We start from the raw sequence: 18,006 nt of genomic DNA, 5'->3' as shown, positions 1-18,006 counted from the left end.
TTTTAATCAAAGCAGATGAAGTTGCCACATGAGAATGTATTTACAGGGCTATAAATAGCATTTGAATCATGTTCAAAATATTATGAATGAAATTATGTCTTGTTTCAATGATTTTTATTATTTGGGTTGACTAATCTTTTCTATTGCTACTATTCATTACTAGAAAAAAAAGTTAAAACTTCTTTTGTTCATTAGGATTATTCTAATTCATATGAAATTTGACCACAAAGTTTGAGCACCATTGTTCAACTATTTTGCCAAGTAAACATTAACTTTCTTGCCAAATTATTTATTCAAAATTCAAGGACAACCCATTCATGTGAATCATGGGGTCAACCATTCTTCAATAAGCAAAAATTTACTCAAAAGGACTTCATTGCCTAAGTGTAAATTCAAACTGAGCTTTGATGGAGCCTCGTAGGGTGATCTAGGGACATTAGGGGCTAGATGTATTATTAGTTATTCTCAAGGTAGCATTGTAATGACCTCTCTTCATGGGGTAAAACATGCCATAAAAATACTGTTCGAATGAGTATTGTAGTGCTGGCCTTCACTTTGTTGTCATTTATTTATTAGGGTAAATACTTAAAAAACAATGAGAACATTTCAAATAGTTCACTTTGTTGTCATTTATTTATTAGAGTAAATACTTTCCATCGAAATGGTCAATAAAAAGAACCAAGATCTATACAAAACAATAATGGATTACTAATATCTTATGAAATTTTGATGAGTTACAGGGGGTCTAAGATTTCTTTGATACTTCTTGGAAGAATTGATAATGACATAAATAATTTCTAGCATACCCATTTGAAGAAGAAGCTCAAAATGAAAATTATGGAGAGCGATAGCAATGCCCACAAAGTTATTGGTGAGGATTTGGTGTGTAGCAAAAAAAGCCCAACTATAGAAACAAATGACTTAGAAATGTGTTTCCCTAATGGAGAAGATGAGCTTAATTTATAAAAATCAAGATCTAGACATCCTAACATATCTTTCAGCACCATTATCTACTAAAGGTTCAATGATGCAATCAAATAATGTGTTCAAAGATGGAAAGCCTAATCCTATGTCCAAATGTCTTATAGACGATAATAATTTTCTTGGTGATTTGTTTTCTCAATGGTTTGCCAAGGATCTTAAATAAAAACACACAATTAACCTAGCTTTCAAAATAATACAAATTTCTAAAGAGTACCTAACTTTGATATCTAAGTCAGAAAATACCAGTTGCTTTTAAGTTATTAAGAAGAGTTGCTTGCAATGTCAGAAGAGCACCAATGACAGGCCATGGGAACATTGAACTAGTCTTTTATATCTTAAACTACAAAGCCACACTGATCTAACAAAACCAGATAGCCTTAATGTAATAACCAAATAATATGAGAGAACAATAAGTTCATAAATTATACAGCCAAAATGCAATAATGCCTAAACTTTTTATGGGACCCAAGAAATTTTATATTACAGATTTATATAGGAGAATTTATATTACAAAATTACATATTTCTATAGTTGAATTTATATTACAAAATTTATAGCCTCTAGATTTTTTAATGTTTATTTTATTTTTTTGAAACCCAAATAAGAAAAATCCATTTAAAGAATAGTAATACATGAGATCCATAAATCTTTAGTGCTTTTTCATCAAAACCCTTATTTTGAAGAACACGCAACCTGAGAAAGAACAGAGGAGAAAATCTCTCTTACCCTATGGAATTTTTTAGGGGAATTCATATCACAACATTTAGAGCATGTAGATTTATTTGAAGTTTATTTTATTTTTCAATAACATAAACTAGAAAAATACATTTAAAGAATAGTAATACAGGAGATACCTAGAATCGATGTAAATCTTCAGAGTTTTCTCATCAAAACCCTTGTTTTGAAAAGATGTGCCTTGACAAAGAACAGAGGAGAAGATCACTATTAGTCTACAGATTTTTTTAAGGAGAATTTATATCACAACATTTACAGCCTGTAGATTTTTTGGATGTTTATTTTATTTTTCTAAAACCCAAATTAGAAAAAATCATTTAAAGAATAATAATATATTAGATACCTGAAACTGTGTAATCAGATGTAAATCTTTTGTAGTTTCCCAACAAAACCCTTCTTCTGAAGAAGACGTGCCTTAAGAAAAAACAGAGGAGATCACTTTTGAAGAAGACATGCCTTAGAACAAGAAAGAAGATCACTATTACCTTGTACATAAATAATACCAAACACATTAAAAAAAAAGTAGTGGGTAATGAAATAAACAGATAAACTAAAACAACCATATTTGCTTGGTACCTAGTAAAAACCCCTTTCACAATTCAGAAAAGATTTCACTGTATAAACTAATGTATAAACTAATATATCCTCCAACTATACTTGTCTCCAACAAGAGATTGCTGTATATTCTTTTGCATTTTGGAAGAATAAAGATGCAATATAATTTAGATTGATCTGTTAATTTGAAAACTTATTAACATTTTGCTTCCCCACCATTCATCCGCCCTGCTCGCTTCTGCCCGTGAAAGTGAAAATGCATGTCTTTTCACTTTTGGGGAAATGCATATTCTATTTTTCTCTTAGTTGTAAAAGGTAATAAAAAACTAATTTTTTTTAACTTAAATTAATTAAATTAAGATTTTATACTTTAAAGACAAAATACTAATTTTGTCTCAAAAAGGCGTCTTAAAACGTTCTTGTATGTAGTAGTGAATTTGTTGCAGTGACTAAAGGATTAATCCCTTTTTCTAATGGACAAGTTTGTTGTGTTCTTGGAAAGTGTTTAGTCATTGAACCAATATTCTTTAGAGAATCTTCTCACAGTCATATATTTTCCACATCTTTATGACCCATATGTCTATTTTAATATTTTCTTTAAAGTGAGCCCATGCATTCTAATTTGTAGGGCTGCATGTTGCATTATTGACGGATATTATAATGAAGCATGTCATGTCAACTAAATAGGAATAGCCAAAGAGAGTGATGAAACAATGCTATGTTCTAGATGTACTCTTCTTTCTATCATTTATTTTCTACATCTTTTTGATGGAATGTACATTTTTCTCTTTCATCTTTAAAGCAAGTGTATTATTGTAAGATGTGGACCCATATTCGTTTCACAACATTATGCTTTTTTCTTTTTTTATTGAAACAAAGCAAATTTACAAAGAATAACAGCTACATGAGGTAGCTGAAAGAGAGATACATATGATTATGCTATATCCATAGCCCTATCTGTTTAACATACTTCATCTTGCATTTTTCAATGTTAGAGAAATACATAGGATAGCGTTAAATGCAGCAACAACTAAAATATGCCATGTTATTCCACTTCTATTTGATGACTACTTACATTTTTATTGTGCTTAATAATAGCTTTTGCTATACGAGTGATGATATTTTACTTTATTACGCTCCCCAAGGAATTTTATATTTAAGAGGAACGAGCTGTCAAAAAGCATCATTCACTGTCCTTTCATCCATATGTAGCCAAGATGATTGAATAGATTGGGCCCATTCATGGTTTTGATTTTTTTATTGTTGTTTCCGACTAACTAATAATTATACTTTTGTGGGCAATGGGTAAGTCAAGTTTGGAAGGTTAATTAAAAATAATTTTATTTTTCTACTTCATACATGTTTATGGCTGTTTGATTGAAATGAGAATTAAGCTCAATCATTAACCTCATTAACCTCTTTATTTTATAATTACAATAAAAGAAATAGAATTTATAATTACCTATATTTATTACTGTATATTGTATGTAAATTTAGCTTTGAATTGACATCTTTTTTTTGAATTAATGTGTGTGAGCCTCTATTTTAATGTTAAAATAATTATGATCATATAATAACCCATAAAAAATCAAACATATAAGTTAAAAAACCATATTATTAGTTTTAGGATACTATTCCATTCATTTAATTCAAATTTTTAATTAAATTAGCCAATCAAATCAAAGAATTTAAAAGATTAAATAAAATTTCAAATGTTTATATATTTTCCTATTTTTTGTTATTTTATAAATCATACTTTTCATTAATTCTATTGGACCTTACTATTTTTAGTAGGGATAAAATTCAATTTTTTTCAACAAAAATTTAAATATGTATCTCATATAAAAAAATATAAATCTACCTATTATCAATTATAGCCTGCTAGCTTTTAAAATAAAAAATAAAGTGTATGCGACATTGACACACCACATAGGCTCTATACACTAATAACATCTAACCATGGGTATAAATTATTAAAATAGTCAAGGAAAAAAGTGGGTCATTTACACCACACATATCTAACACTCCATACAAAAGAAAAATAGCATTCACATAACACTTCAAAAAATCACTGAAATATAAAAGGAGTACTTTTATAACGAAACAATAAAATAAATACCATTGCAAACAACATTTCAAAAAGCTAACTTATCTTTATTGTAAGAATTCTAATTATTACCATAATTAGAATACATGCACAAGTATATATATTAAACATTATAAAATTAAATTTTTTAATTAAAGTGAAATAAAAGATTAATAACATTTTCATAGAAAGATATAATATTCTTTATATGACAATCAATTTTGTTGGCATTTCTTAATTTAAACATAAAATAGAGTTAAATGAAATTCAATACTATAATACTATTTTTCATGTTAAATTATTTTTAGTAGAATATTTTAATTGAATTGCAATAATAACAATTTATGAAAATTATGTTTCTTATGGGAGGGTTTTAGGGGTTAGTTATGGTGCTACCACTTTCCCTTCTATGGATAATGTTGTTGTATGTCCTTTGGTGGGTTCTCTGGATTGGCAAATGGTTGCTAAAAAGGTGGAGGATGAATGGACATCAATTAAAGGGGAAAAAGTCAAATCCTTCAAATCTTCAATGTTTTTACGTTCTCATAAGATAGGGTCGAAATGATCTTGTTGGTCCTTTGTTGTGTTTAGATGGGTTGGTTCTTAGCCCTCTTGATAGGAACTATGGTGAGTTCATCTAGTTTGTTGGGTGGTGTTCCATAGTTATTTTAAGATCTTTCATTGCTATATCTTTCTTCTCTCTTTGTACAAGGTTTCGAGTCCTTTCAAAAGTTATTTTCACTTAATCAAAATAATTTATTAAAATTATCTGTATTTGTTTATATTGTTTCTTTATTGTTATAATTTTGAATGAGATATTTTATATTTTAAGTTGAAATATTTTGAATATGATTATTATCACTAAAATATTATACTCTTAAATTATATAGTAACTTGATTTACCTATAATAATATATCAAAATTAAATATTAAGAATTACTTTCATATGATTCCTAAATTTTTCTTTGTAAGTGTCTTTTCCAATAGTATAGATAAAATATGCTTATTAGAATATTGTTGAATGCTATATTTATATTTATTTATGTACATATTTTATTATTATCCTTCTTTATTTCATTCTCCTCTCTTTCACATATACTTATATTACTTTTAATTCTTTTCATATTTCATCTCTTTATTTATTTTTAGTTTCTTCTACCTATTGGCAATAACTTTGATGCATTGCATCTCTTGTTTAGATGATGGGGGAGACAACAAAATTTCATATAGTTTAATAAAAATTATTAAATCATATAGTAATAAAACAAAAATGTGTTGTAAGGTGTTTAGAGAATTGTAATAATTCAAAATTATTCACTCTCATTTTTATTTTTATTTGTTGTAGTTGCACTATATTTACTATTCTACCTTAATATTTTGTAGAGGATTAGAAACTATAAGAGTGTAGAGAAAGATGAGAGTGTGCAGAGAGCCTTTGAAGTTCTTGTAATAAGTGAGGGTGCATCAACAATAGGAATAAGTCTGAATTGTAATATTGCTATAATACTCACTGAAAAACAAGTGTTTCCTCCTTTTAAATGGATCAATAAAACTAATACCAAAATGTCAAGAATAAAATGTAATTAGTTTCCAAATTATATCAAAAAAGTGAAAGCATTTAGAATATGTTGAAATTTTCCCTAAAGAAAAAAATATTAGGGCAAATTTCAGTAGTAACATAGTATCATGATTTAATAGATATACAAATATCTGAAGATGATATTTATAAATAGTTATTACACTACTAGTTTTGTTATTTTATTCATAATTTTAGTATCACAATCGATGCGTAGGTAGATTATATAGTCAGAGGTACAAATTACACTATGGTAAGTGTAGAAAATAAGAAGAAAAAAGATACGATAAATGCTTTCACTTATTTGAAATTACTATAAGTAAAGAATACAAGGATCTAAAGGAGTGGATATTTTAATCATAATTTTAGTATCACAATCAATGCCTAGGGATAATATTTTGAGATATATACAAATTACACTATAGTCAAGTGTGGAAAATAAGAAGAAAAAGATACCTTAGATCTGTTCACTTATTTGACATCTCTATAAGTAATGAATACAATGATCTAGATGAGTAAAAAATAATACGTAAACAATAAATTTCTACCATAGCTATTCTAAAATTAATAAACCAATATACAATTTAATATCATAAAAATATTATATTAGTCTTATAATGTGGTAGTTAAATGATAGTATTTTTTTACAAATTAAAATCCCCACATAATGAGTATAATCTAAACTTATATATCTTAATGGATCTAGTCATAATACTATTTGTTTGAAGTTCACACCATGCATGGATTGTTATATGGGCCTTTACTGGCTACATGGATCTTCTCGTAATAATATAATAATATAATATGTTTTAAGTTCACTCTATGGATAGATTGCCACATATGGCCATGGACCTTTCATGGGCACATGGACCCGAGTTGCTAGAATTGGACACATTGAATACTAGTCGAGGTCATGTAAGCATGAGGAATCAGAAAGCACATCACATTCCTTGGACATAAAGGTGAAAAATGAAGTAACTTGTTTAAAAGGCTTTTACATGTGGAGGAAGCATTGAATTTGAGAATTAATGGTGTGCTTCCCACATAAATATTGAAATACAATTTGAACACTATAAAATTACAAATAGTCTCCTTCTACCAATGGAATCTTAATTGCTAGCGAGAGTTTCTTTCTCATATTGTCTTTCAATTTAACAAGAACCACAAAAGAAGATAACATTAGGGTATTGTTAACTAACACACATAATACATTCTTGTCTCTATAATCTCAATTTTTTTATGAGATTGAAGAAACAATGGTTGGTAAAGTTGATTTCATTATTGGATTTAGAATACCTACTAAAAAAGTTGAGTTTCTAGAAACTTGGCTATATAAGCCTCTACTGATATGACAGCATTGAAAGAATGGATTGGAACAAAATGTACAGGCTTCAGGATCCAAAATTGTGCAACAAGTGAAAAATGTATTCTTGGTAACTAGACAAGATTTGACCACTTGCTCTTTTCTTTCACCTACGCCCTATAACATGTCTTGACATCCTAAAATGTTCATTTATAACAATTTTAAATAATTTAACCCACATTTTAATAATTTACCTAGAAAGAATAATAATATGAAACATTAAATCAAATTTATATCTATATTAAAGATTTAATGAGATTAGCCTAAATTAACCTCAAACAAAATAAGTTTTTTAATTTAAAAATATAAAATCATATAAAATCTTTACAAAAAGAAATCGCATTTTATTGTTGTTGCCAATACATCTGACATTTAACTTGAAGCATATATATAAAATGACCTCGAAACATGCAAGAATCTGATCTATTTACGTAACATTATGCAAGCATTAAGACTATAAGACACACTCAGATACGATCGCTGGCCACATCCACGCTTCACCTCGTGGCATAAAGCCAGGAAGATTAACGTGGCCAACTTGATAGAAAATATCATAGATAAAACCTCCTTAATGAGTGGTTGTTCTTTATCTTATTTACTCTCGGGCACATCTTTCCAGTAAAAGAAGTCGGACCACTATGTTTTGGACCCGCACAACTGGTTCACAACCCCCATCTTTCTAGTTTATTCCACACGGACTCCCCTATACGGTCCGTAGGAAAATGAAGTAGACCATTCAAGTGGTTAAACCTTGCCTTCTTCACGAAAAATGTTGCAACCAGATAGAAGCAGATGATATTACCACAACAGATGATCAAGCACGCCCAAAGAATGAACCAAGTTAGCTTGTTTGCTTCCTTAGCAAGCATGGAATACATTGCAGCCATGAAACCATAGGCTGTGAAAGAAAAAGTGGCACAGATCAATATGTTGGTAGTACAGACGAACATTACCTTCTTTCCTGTGGTGATTGGTGTACGCAGCTGCCACAATGTTTATGGTCATCAAAAACAACATGTTGGAAAGCCAAAATCAGTTTTGAATGATGATGATATTGCTGATAATGATAATGAGTAGCCAGCTAATGGTTCTATTTCAAGATCACCAAGCCCACCAAAAAACCCCTCACCAATACCAAGAGCAAGTCCATCCTCTAGTCCTCCAAGGAAGGTAAGAAGATTGAGTGATATTTATGAGAGGTGTCAAAATCAAGCACATGAAGAAGATCCAATAGGTGAGACAGTAAATTTTGCATTACTTGCTAAAGCTGATTTTGAGCCATCATGTTTTGAAGATGCATGTGCTAATGAGGTTTGGATGCAAGCAATGAATGAAGAGATGGATTCCATTGATAGGAATGAAACATGGGAGCTTGTAGATCTTCCACATAAGAAGAAGAAGATTGGCACAAAATGGGTCTATAAGACCAAGTATAATAGTGATGGGGGTGTTGAAAGACACAAGGCAAGATTGGTTGCTAAAGGTTTCACTCAAAGGTATGGCATTGATTATGAAGAAACTTTTGCACCAGTAGCAAGACAAGAAACTATTAGGATGTTAATCTCTCTTGCAGCTCAAAAGAAATGGAGTATTCATCACATGGATGTGAACAGTGCTTTCTTGAATGGGTACTTAGAAGAAGAGGTATATGTGGGATAGCCACAAGGTTTTGAGATTCAAGGCAAAGAAGATTATGTCTACAAGTTGAAGGAGGCTTTGTATAGCCTCATGCAAGCACCACGTGCATGGTATGCAAGAATTGATGGATATTTTCAGCAGAATGGCTTTCAAAGAAGTAAGAGTGAACCTACCCTTTACTACAAACAAGAAGGTAATGATATTCTCATTGTGAGTTTGTATGTTGATGATTTGTTATATATGGGTAGTAGTTCAAAGATGAAAGATGAATTTAAAGTTGCTATGATGAATGAGTTTGAGATGAAAGATTTAGGTCTCATGAAGTACTTTCTTGGCATGGAGATTTATCAAGGTAAAGATGAAATTTTTATTTGTCAAGAAAAGTATGCAAAAGATATGTTGAAAAAATTTGATATGGCTAATTGTAAACCTCTTTCCACTCCAATTGCTCATGGAGTTACATTATGTAGAGATGATGGTGCTAAAATTGTTGATGAGACATTATACAGAAGCATTGTGTGGAGTTTGATGTTTTTAACTCAAACAAGGCCTGATATTGCTTATTCAGTTTCATTGGTTTCAAGGTATATGACAAATCCATCAGAGGAACATATGAAGGCAGCCAAGAGAATTTTGAAGTATGTGAAAAGCACGGTAGATTTTGGCATTCACTATTCTTCTAATAAATTTGAGCTTGTTGGCTTTAGTGATTCAGATTGGGGAGGTTGTTTGGATGACCGAAAATCTACATCTGGTAATTGTTTTTCTTTGGGTTCCAGTTTAATTACATGGAGTTCAAAGAAGCAAAGTATGGTTGCTCTCTCTTCTACAGAAGCGAAATATGTTGCGGTCACTTCAGCTGGCACACAAGCTTTATGGCTTAGAAAGCTTCTTGAAGAAATTGGAGAGATACAAGTTCAGCCTACTATGATTTTTTGTGACAACATAAGTGCCATTAAATTGGCCAAGAATCCGGTTCATCACAGCAGGACCAAACACTTTGATCTTAAACAACATTTTATTAGAGATTTGGTACAAAATAAAGCGGTTGAGTTGAAGTACATCAACACAAAGGAGAAAATTGCAGACATCTTCACAAAGGCAGTTACAAAAGATCAGTTTTTGGTACTCAGAGATCAGATTGTGAGTCCTCTCAGCATCAAGGGGGAGTATGAAGATTGATGCTGAGATCTTCACTTCAAACTCCAACTCCACTGCTCCATTTCCACCATTCTATAAATAATTTTTAGAATACTTCAATTTAGGAGTAGTTTAAACAAGAAGCATGATGTACATATGGCATGCATTAGATGATATTTTTGGATGCATTTTTGTCTAGTCTTAGTTACTTCTTCTCCCATCCTTAATCATAGGCATGGAATAATATATCAGTTTTTTTTCTCTACAGTAAAACAAAGCCTTCCTTGTTTTGAATATTATCATTTTTTTTATTGTGTTGCTGCTGTTGTTTGAATCCTACACACAGGAGTACCATGAAAAGAGAAAGAAAGAATGCCATACAATCAAAGATGAGAAAAATCTTGAAGGATTGCATTCTAAGTAGAATTGGCAAGCCCAAAGTCCTATTTGAGCCTAATCCATGAGAAGTTCCTGATCCAATCTTTGACTGCTCATCTCCATTCTCATCGCCCATCACAAAACTACCTGGAACAGTGAAAGCTGTAGTAAATGCCATTTTCGCTAACAACACTGCCACCACTAATTTTTTTTGGCACCTATCTTCATTGTTGGCAGAGTAATTTCTCCACCTTCCTTGTTGTCCTCAACTTGCCAAAAACAGCAGACCGTGCACCATTTCTGAACTATCCACAGCCCACAACAGCTAATAGCCCACCGTCAACAATAGACAAAACATTGCATTCAGCTGCCCAAAGGTTTATGTGTGTGCTGATTGGATAAAAGTGTTGGGATTGGAAATGAGAATTTGTTTGTCTAATTGTGAAGGATATGATGTGTTTGATAGTGGTCATGTAATAGAAGTTGGTTGCATTGATATTCCCCAACCAAGTGCTGAAAATTGAATTAGTGATGATTGTTAATGGGCTTTGTGAATGTATGAGGTGCATTATCGGTTCTGCCCGACACCCCAAAGGTTTTTGGTTTGACATGTTGATGAACCATGTATGTGAAAAGAATTCCTATAGAACTGGCAAGTACAATGGTTGGGTACCCATGTATCTCAGTAGATGGATTTCTTTTTATATGGGCTCAATAATTAGTTTCATGCAAGTCAAGAAGGAGAAACACCAAAGCGAAGATCGTTTTCCCATCATGTGACTTTTTGGTAATCTGAAACCATTTGTAATGTTTGGTGGTCTATTGTAACCACTATTAATTGAGGTTTGTGGTTAGTCAAAACCATTCAAATGTAAAGTTTTTGGTCAGCTAGAAACCATTTGTATTATGTTTGTTAGGGTTAAGTCATAAAATCCGAAGTAATTATGATAAGGAAAACAATATAAATGTAGTAGCATTAGTGGAAGAAATCAAGGGGGAGTGTTGGCAGAGTAATTTCTCCACCTTCCCCGTCGTCCTCAACTTGCCAAAAGCAGCAAACCGTACATCATTTCTGAACCATCCACAGTCCACAACAGCCAACAACCCACCATCAACAATAGAAAAAACGTTGCATTCAACTGCCCAATGTCATTTCAGGATCAGTCTTCAACTACTAGTAGTTGCATATATTTATTGATATATATTAATATTATATGTCATAGCAATACATTTGTTTGATATTCTAAAGAGTTCTTATATCTCTATATATAGAAGCATTATGTAAGGATTTAGGTGTCAGATGTTATCTGATCATTGTGGATCATGGGTGGATAGAATGCTGTAGCATTCTAAGGACTTGTAATAGATTTTAGTTAAGTTAATGAGAATGAAGTGCTGTAGCACATTGTGATAAGTCTTTGTATTTTACATATTGAACTTAATGCTTATCTTTGAGTTGGTGTTTGTTTTGATCCACCTCCTTCATTCATATGCTTTGTTCACCAAGTTAATGGCATTCTTGTACTTCTGTGCGGTCACCTTTGGAGCGTTGTACAAGAAAGGCTTGCGGTTGGAAGGATAATAAGATAGCACTGAAATTATATTGCCAGAATCGTCATATTCTGTATTTTCTCTCACAATGTCGAGAGCCGTTAAGCCTTCCTTGTTAATGGCAAATTTGTTTATCCCCTGTATACCCAGCAACAAATTAACCATCTGCAAAATGGACACTCAAATTAGTATGCAGAAATTAAATGATTCATCATAGGAAAATTTAAAAAAATAATGCTTAATCACAAGATTGATACATGTAGTAATGAGTTCAGGGAAACAACCTTAGCGCGAACTACATTTTTCTATATAAAGAAGCTTACGTTTAAACTTTTGTTCCTTGCGGCAATATGCAAAGGTGTGTCCCATTCCCATGTGTTTGAAAAGGGATCCTTTTCTCCTCCACTTCCATGGGGCTCTTCCTCTGGAGGCTTCTCAAGTCCCTTATTGACCAAGTATGACAAGCCTACGCTTTTATTCAGGTGATCCACGATTCGCACTTGGCTAACTTGGGCAGCTAAGTGTAGCACATTCCTTCCACATTCATCCCATATTTCGATAGCATCTGGCGTCTTCTTTATCAACACTTCTACTGCATCCAGATGCCCCAGTTTCGCTGCCACACAAAGTGGAGTTTCTTGACTTTTATTAAGCGAATAACATAATTGGGGTTCAAATTCTATTAACTTCTGTATTATATCCTCGTAGTTTCTTTCAACGGCTATATGCAGAGCTGTGTTGACCGTGTTGCCATCTCTGTCCTTTTGTTGGATTAAGTGCTTTGCATCTGGTAATCCTAAGTATGTGACCCACCAAACCTGTAATAGAAGAATCGAAAATCACTCCCTTAAATTAGATATTCCATCTTTGTTGAAGCACTACAGACCTCAACATAATAGATAACATTAGAAATAAGTAGAGAAACAAATCCTAAATTCTAAACACTAACCTGAATCTCCTCTGTTTACTGCAACATGTAAACATGTTCTGTCGTTCTTCGTCTTTTGCTGTAAACTTGGCGGATGAGCGTCAAACAGCAGCTTCGCCGTGTCTAAGTCGCCTTTCTCGTAAGCTTTGAACAGAGCCGTTTCTCCATGTTTGTTGCAGACACCCACACCACTTTCTGGTTGTCGGAGTAGAAACTTCACAACTTTGGAGAAACCACCCTGAGCAGCCAAGTGCAACGCAGTACTTTCTTGATCATTTTTACGCTTCACAAGCAGAGGCTGATCAACTTCGCGGATGGTATCCGCGTTAAGAACTTCATGATCAATGAACGGCAGATTTCCTACACTAGCTGCCAAATGGAGGAGAGTATTTTCCCCTCTAGGGGTAACACTGCTAAGATGTTCTTTAACATTAGATCTGTCAATCGTTCTGCTCGTGAATTGGGGATGTACTGCAGCAACGAAGGTGTCAGGATAGATCCTTTGGCGAAGCTCTTGAGTCTCAGTTTCTATGGCAAATATCTGCTATTGCTCCCTTCAACACAATTTATGATGTTTCTTTATAATGGGATTGAAGATACCACAGAATAGAGTGTATAATGGCTAGGTAGGAAGACTGGACAGCATCTATCGCAGATGCCCATCTGACCACACCTATTAGATATTTCAATTTCTCCGTTGTACTTTAGTTGGAGTCCCACTTTTCCTCTACTTAGGGAGGACTTTTTCTTTATTTGAAACCATTTTTCTTGGAGATGATGAAAGTTTCATTGATTAGCTATGAATACTTTGATTCGAATAATTTTTTCTTTATTCGAAATTTTTCCTTTGGACAAGATGTAAGTTGGTTGACGGTCTTGCTTTAGTAGATTTTTCCTTTATTTGAAACTATTTTGTTCTTTGCGTAAGATGAATGTTTTACGATAACCTACAAATAATTTGTGTTAGATTAAAACAAAATGAGGGGAAATCTGACTATGTGGTGTCTACGAGAATGTAAAATTTTCTAAAAATGATAATTGAAGTGTTCAAGATTTTTATAACTTTTATTTAGTGATGTTATACATAAAAATGGATGATTTTTCAAAATGATAAGTAAGATACATAAAAATTTAACCTACTCCCTTTCTTAATTTATAAAAACCCCTAACCTGAGAATCCAAATATCTAACAATAAAACTATCAGTACCATAAGCATTATATATATAAAACCAATAATTACAAAGAGTCTAGAAAGACACCATAAACAAAGTCCACCTGGGTCAAGTGTTGAAGCAAAAAGCATAACAAAAACTTATAAGCCAACAAAGAGCTAGCTCTCCTTCCCCTTTGGCTTGTCTAGGAGCAGCTGCAACCAAGCAATAGCCATAAACCTATATAAGGAATCAATGGTGTCCACCCTTGCTGCAACAATAAGCCCTTCTTTCTCAGCATGAAGCAATTGAAGAGTGAAACCACTAGAATACATAACTCAAATCACAAACATGGTCACATCATCAAACCTATCTTCCACGACCTCCTACCTCTCCTCCAGCTTCTTAAAGCTCTTCTCCAGGGTGGAATGTTGTTTCTTGTAGGTTTGGGTTTCACCTCGGGGGTCCCCTAGGGGTCATTGTCCCAGCTTTGCTTTTCTTTCCCATGATAACAAGAAGGGGAGGTGAAAGTGTCTCCCTTGTCCCTCAACATTTTGGAATTATCATTGGTATCATCCTTGAAGGTATCTTAAACACGAGATGACATAGGGGTTAAGTGGTTATTGCTAGGGATAATCTTCCCCTTTCTAGTGATCATCACTAGGCATCTCAACTTCATCATCCTCAATGTATCTTTTCCCATTAGCCTTCTTTTTGTATATTTTATGAGGGGGTTTGTTCTTTCCACTACAAGTAGAATCCAAACTAGCAGGGTGATCATGCTTGGCCTCAAGATCCTTCTGCATCGGTTTCTTCTTATTCCTAAGGGACCTTCTTCTCCCCCCTTCTTCTCCACATCAGAATCCACAATCTTAATGTACTTTTGCATTCTAATTTGTTTAAGCATTTGGGGTAGGGAAACCTTAGGGCTTTTAGTTTCGACAGTGGACACAACCTCAGCAAAAACTTGAGGGGTCAAGGTGGAGATAGTTGGGTTAGGTAAAACAACCTAGACATTGAGAGCTTGGAAAGGGTACAGGGCTTTGTGGATATTGTATAGTTTAAACATAAAAACCTCATGGAGGATGGATTAGGGTTTTCCTTCCTTCATCTTCTTACTTACCCTAAGGATGTTGTCCTCCACAAAATGTAGAATAAGATGGGGGAATGAAATGAGGTCATAGTTCCTAAAAAAGTTCAAGATGGGGAAATGACAATAGTAAAAATTCTGAAACCTACCCTCTAGAGTGGTATAAAATTGAAATCTTAAAGATTTTCATTACTTTTATTTAAGTAAAAAAATTATTATATAAAATTTGAACTAGGTTATAGTAAAATTTAAAATCTCTCTCTCTCTCTCTCTCTCTCTCTCTCTCTCTCTCACACACACACACACACACACACACACACACACACACATCTAATTTGATTAAATGAATTATAGTTTAAAATAAATTTCATATCAATAAATAGGATAATATTGATGTACAAGGGGCTTATTTTCCAACTTGTCACTCTTATCTACTTCCAAAAATTTGTACACACTAGAAATCACATATCTTTACCCACCATTATGTCTAATAGTTATTATTTATTGTGCATATGCATGCAATTATTGATGATTCTCATTATAGCACTTTCATATATAATATCCATCTTATTGTATAAGAAACATATTTTAAGAAATATATACACTCCATAATCTTGTTTCATGGATAATTGAACCTTATGTTTTTAAACTTTAAATTCTGATTTGTGTGTCCTTAAAAGATCAAAATGGTGCAAGTACAAGAACCTTAAGAATTGTTTGTAATCCAAGATAGGATCCAAAATACAAGGGCCGGGCCTTAGGGATTGTTAATAATCCAAGAAGGGATCCAAAATATATAAGATCATCAAACATTTTGTGTGTGTGTGCACAAAATATGAGTGGAGTGTATGTACCCATGTTAAAGAGATTTCAAATAAATTAATGGGAGCAATATATTTAATAGAGCGTAAATGCATCCACTAGAGACATTTGCACTATAATACCTCGAAGATAGAATACACAAAGGGAATATTAACATGACAAAGAGAGAGAATATGAGGGATCTATTATCTCTGTGATCAGTATGATCATATGATAATTGTTGGAAATGTAGTATAGACTAGGTGATTGAGAGTGTTGGGGGGGGCAGGGTGGGGGTGGTGTGAGTTAAGAACCAATAAAACTTATACTTTAATTCACCAATTAAACATTCACTATTCTAATTGCATGCATGAAGGACTAAAAATAATAAAACATTCATAACACTTGACACAATATTTGGTAACCTAAAAACCTTCCAAATAGAAAGTAAAATTGGGGTGTGGATGATACCCAGAAGCTTTATTACTGCAGTATAAATTTAGCATGTTAAAGCTTACAATTGATCACTTCTGATGATCTACCCTATTAGGTGCAATAAGGACTATTAGGTCCACCTTGTGAAAGGATTTACAACATAGAATGAAGTATGCACTCTGTTAGGAGATTTGGAATGTTATTTGGCATTCCACTGGCTAAAATTTAAGGAGCTAATGCATTGCACTTATTTAGAAGGGGAATCAAGACACCCAAAGATCTATTTTCTAGGGTCAATATCAGCCTTTGCTCATGGAAAAACATGCAAGTGTTGTTCAAGCTTATCCTTCCAGATCGACAAATAGTTGATCTTCTAGTTTCTGCGATGCATCCCCATATGTTGCAAAATCTTGGAATTCATTCATCTCGCCCATGATGGAAAGATCAGAAGCAGTATCCTATCGCTCCTTTGACCAGTTACAAACCCAAGTTGGGTTTTTTGTAGCTGGTTCCCTATCTTTTGATGGTTGAAACTCTCAATCAACTTCGGCATTTACAATCCTCTCAGAGGAATCGGAGTCTTAGATTTGTCATCGTTTGGAAAACTATCATAGAGCCCAAAATTGTTCACTTTGCTTGGTGTCTCCTTTTCCAAGGGCTATCATTAGGTCCTCGGCTCTAACATTTGGGTGTCCTAGACCATAGATGTCCTTTTTGTGGCTAGCAAAAAAGTTTCTTACATAATTTTTGGTTTTACAAGTGACCCCAGAATTATTGGCTCTAGATTCATGATTTTTTTAAGCCTTTTCTCCCAGAGACCTTTACCTGGCATATGGTTGTGCTAGAAGATTTGGCAAGACTTCCTTTTAGGTATTCACAGATATGGCTTTCAGAATGGAGATTTTATCAACTATCTGGAAAGACTGCAATGTTGTTTTATTCTCTCGTGCAACTTTCTTGATATACATGTTATGTATGCTAAAGCGTATATTTTTAATAATGTCATAAGGCAGATTCAAGTACAGATAGATAAGGTGGCGTTGGAGGTTGCTCACCTATAGGAGTTATTAGCTCATTGGGGTAATTCTTCTTGTATGGTCACTCAACTACCCCATGATACTTTTACTAGTGATCATACTCCTCCTTGTAGTTGTTAGAGTAGTTTTGTGTGCCGCTTGCATACTCCCAAGTCACAACCTTCTCATCGCTCTCCCAATGGCATTTTTGGTGGCCGTCATTGCTCCGCCTCATCTTTGCGAAGGACGGGATCGGGCTGGTCCCCAGTGGCTCCTCCTACTACCCCTTATGTGGGCTGGCCTTCTGCTCACAGAGAACCTAAATGGGCTTTCCCTTAGCTTGATTTCGCTATCTCTTAGCATAGGTCAGAGGGAGAGAAAGAAATAGATGATGTTTTTGCCACCCTTGTTGATGGTTGGGCTCCCCCTAAGCCATCTGCAAACCCCACAAACTTTTGGAGTTCTAATGATAATGACCCTGCTTCATCTGGCATTGCTCTTCTAGCCTAAAGACTTTTTATTTACCATGTTAATATATTTTTTTTATGAATAGTTGTCTTATCCGATTACTTAATATA

General features: G+C 33.3%; 1 pseudogene; it reads right to left on the bottom strand.

The window, feature by feature from the left end:
• Positions 1-7,961: 7,961 nt before the first annotated feature.
• On the bottom strand, positions 7,962-17,663 carry LOC149546369 (protein ACCELERATED CELL DEATH 6-like; annotated as a pseudogene).
• Between the last annotated feature and the right edge of the window lie 343 nt (positions 17,664-18,006).

Source organism: Cupressus sempervirens, chromosome 7, assembly GCF_028749045.1.
Source record: "Cupressus sempervirens isolate cs-2001-9-10 chromosome 7, ASM2874904v1, whole genome shotgun sequence".
In the NCBI taxonomy this organism is placed as follows: Eukaryota; Viridiplantae; Streptophyta; class Pinopsida; order Cupressales; family Cupressaceae; genus Cupressus; species Cupressus sempervirens.
The sequence above is the reverse complement of the archived record's forward strand: the minus strand, read 5'-3'. Positions and strand labels throughout refer to the sequence as shown.